The 3,524-nt window shown below is 40.5% G+C and overlaps 2 non-coding genes across 2 annotated transcripts; both read left to right on the plus strand.

The window, feature by feature from the left end:
• The first annotated feature begins 415 nt into the window (after nucleotides 1-415).
• On the plus strand, nucleotides 416-521 carry LOC118487783. The gene has a single exon (XR_004882726.1). It is a non-coding gene; the product is annotated as a small nucleolar RNA R71 (small nucleolar RNA).
• A 440-nt stretch (nucleotides 522-961) lies between these two features.
• Nucleotides 962-1,067, plus strand: LOC118487784. Its single transcript, XR_004882727.1, has one exon. It is a non-coding gene; the product is annotated as a small nucleolar RNA R71 (small nucleolar RNA).
• Nucleotides 1,068-3,524: the final 2,457 nt, after the last annotated feature.

Genomic DNA, 3,524 nt, shown 5'->3' on the forward strand with positions numbered 1-3,524 from the left:
GTTTGGGTGGTTCCTCAACCCGGGGTGGTAAGTGTTAGAATTCATATTGTTGTAATTTCTACCACCCCTTCCTTGACCTTGCACAGCATGAACCTCTTCGTATTGCCCATCACCTCCTTGGCAATTTTCAGCCGCATGACCTATTTCATTGCAAATAGCACAAACATCATAAATTTGATTAGAAGTTTGTACATTACCATCATCAACTGCATGCACTTGTGTTCGGGTAATGGCCGGTCGTGCTCTCCTTGATGCTTGAGCTTTTCTCTTTGATGTAATGGCCATTTGCTCCAAGAACTCCCAATCGTCATGCTCATAGTTTGTGCCAAAAGTCCCATTTGTGATGGACATTAAATCACGCGCATCTTCGGCACACAACCCCTCATGGAAAGCATTCATCAACTCCCAAAGTTCAATTCCATGATGCGGGCAATTTTTGATCATCATATTAAAGCGCTCAAAGGCTTCATGAAACATTTCGCCTTGTTGTTGTTGGAAACTCCTCAACCCCTTCCTAGCATCATTGGTCTTTTGGGCAGTATAAAATTCGTCTAAGAAAATTTGTTGCATTTCCACCCAAGTGTAAATCGATGCTGAAGGCAAAGTGTAAAACCACTTCTTTGCCTTATCCTCCAAAGAAAATTGAAATAAAACCAACTTGACATCATCGGCCGAAAAACCTTGACTCCCAACATTGCAAATAGCACAAACATCATAAATTTGATTAGAAGTTTGTACATTACCATCATCAACCGCATGCACTTGTGTTCAGGTAATGGCCGGTCGTGCTCTCCTTGATGCTTGAGCTTTTCTCTTTGATGTAATGGCCATTTGCTCCAAGAACTCCCAATCGTCATGCTCATAGTTTGTGCCAAAAGTCCCATTTGTGATGGACATTAAATCATGCGCATCTTCGGCACACAACCCCTCATGGAAAGCATTCATCAACTCCCAAAGTTCAATTCCATGATGCGGGCAATTTTTGATCATCATATTAAAGCGCTCAAAGGCTTCATGAAACATTTCGCCTTGTTGTTGTTGGAAACTCCTCAACCCCTTCCTAGCATCATTGGTCTTTTGGGCGGTATAAAATTCGTCTAAGAAAATTTGTTGCATTTCCACCCAAGTGTAAATCGATGCTGAAGGCAAAGTGTAAAACCACTTCTTTGCCTTATCCTCCAAAGAAAATTGAAATAAAACCAACTTGACATCATCGGCCGAAAAACCTTGACTCCCAAGAGTATTGCAAATTGAGTCGTAGGCTTCCAAATGGAAATAGGGTTCCTCCGTTGCTAGACCCTTATATTTCGGCAAACTTTGCGAGGAATTCGTTCTCACGTCAAAAGTTCTTCCTTGATTGTTGTGAGGAATAACCACCGGTGAAGGATTATGAGTAATCACCGGCCTAAAATGTGCTTCAATACCCCTCGCATGTTCTCTAAGATGCCTTCTTGGTTCACCAAACCGGCCCCTTGGACGAATAGGACCCATTGGTCTTGGTATATGCCCTTGTGGTGCAATTGGTTGTTGAAATTGTTGTTGTGGCATCGGTGGGTTTTGAATTGGTCTTTGGAATTGTTGTTGAACATTCGGTGGACGAACTTGTTGCAATGGTATGGGACGTTGCATTTGTGGCCCTTGTGGCCTTGGCCTAATGTGTTGTGGTATAAGTTGTTGTTATGGCACTCCACCAACACTTGGCATTCCTTGAAGTTGGCCTTGCACGTAGCCAAAGTCTCCTTGATCTCCATCACCCCCATAAACATACCCATCTTCATCAAAACCCTCAAATTCCTCATATTCCTCATCATAACCATCTCCTTGAATTCCCGGAGACTGCCCAAATGGAAGAGTCGAGTATTGAAAACCCGACTGGTTTGATGGTCGAAACGATGAAGCATGGACAATGGTCAAGTTTGGTGCTATGGTATAGTTCGAATATGATTGACCCGCACCCGGAAAGAAATGGGACAATGGTGGAATAGTAGTAGCAGGGTTAAAAGTAATGGTTGGTTCTTCTTGAGTGGTAATGGATTATGTGGTGTTGGTTGGTGTAACATTTTGAATCAAAGTAGGTTCGGTGGTATTTGTTGGAATGGTGGTATTTGGTGAAGGTTGAGTGGATGTTGGTATAAATGGTGGAGTAGGTTCACCCGTAGTGGGTGGTGGTGGATCCCGATCCATGTATCTCAGTGGTGTAATCGGTGTAATTGGTGTTGTTGGTGAACCGCTGATTGTATTTTCCCTTAACAAAATCATGCTTGCTCGCAAAGTTCGTTCGATTTCCGGATCAAATGCTAATGGTGAAAGCTTGTGAGAGCTTCTAGTACGCATGCACCTATAAATACCTGCACACTAACACACCCCGCGTAAACCAGAAAAATAACAAACTTAAAAAGAACAAAAATAACACACGTTGCGCACTACTCCCCGGCAACGGCGCCAAAATTTGACGTGATGTCGTGGTCACAATCAAATTTAATCCAATTACTACTAAATAGTTAGTGGCAAGTGGGTATCGAACACAGGGAGTTTGTGGAATATGTGTTATTTAAAGGTTTATCTAAGTTAACTAAATTAAGCTAATTGCAAGAAAATAAAGCTCAAGAGTTGATTTGATTGATTTGATTTTTAAAACAAAGATTGCTATTCTAATTGCAATATGAAAGTGTTGATTTGTAAACAAATTAGAGACAAGTAACCATCTTTAGTTTCCGGTTTGATATGACACTTATGCTAACATTCCACTAGAAAGAACTACATAGACATAGTTCATATATGATCGATTGCAGTGATGAAAGGGAACTAAGTACTCAGATTCCTAGAACGTGAGGTTGTTACCCGATGATCAATTAACCCTTACCCAAGCCTAACTATACCCATGATATCTCGATTGCCAACGGCACCAAGAACGTATGGTTTCTAATTAGTTCAACATAAGGATTAACAATTTACTAACAAACAATCATATACCATAACAAGCAATTCAATAAAGAGAAGATTGTTATTCTAGAAATAAGGAAATACACATAAATGTCTTGCAAACCTTCCACCAAAGATAGTCACAAAATACTTAGCCACTCATGGCTTGAACAAACATTGTCAAACAAGTTTTAATCTTCAAGAACAATTCCAACATCAAGAACTAATGATCCCCAATTGTTTCAAGCTCCAAGTAGTCTCTAAGATACTCAAAAATTCATTTTCAAGCAAGTGGTAACCGAAAACATATGACGAGCCACCATAAAAACCCATGAAATGACAATTTAATGCATAAGTTACAAAATTGGATCAGTCGGTGGCGTAACCTACGGCAGAGGGCCGTAGGTTACGGCGGGCAGCTTTCCCGGATTCAAGCCACATAGTCCCGATAAGCTCCATTTCTATCCGGATTCTCATTCTTATGCTTGTTTATGGTTTAAATTCTTAAGTCTTTCCATAATTTTGTTATGTTTCAAGCATTAAGATTGATTATTATGTATTATTGTAGCCTTTGGGCAAAAACACAACAATCCCTTGCTTGA

Source organism: Helianthus annuus, chromosome 15 (assembly GCF_002127325.2).
Source record: "Helianthus annuus cultivar XRQ/B chromosome 15, HanXRQr2.0-SUNRISE, whole genome shotgun sequence".
Classification (NCBI taxonomy): domain Eukaryota; kingdom Viridiplantae; phylum Streptophyta; class Magnoliopsida; order Asterales; family Asteraceae; genus Helianthus; species Helianthus annuus.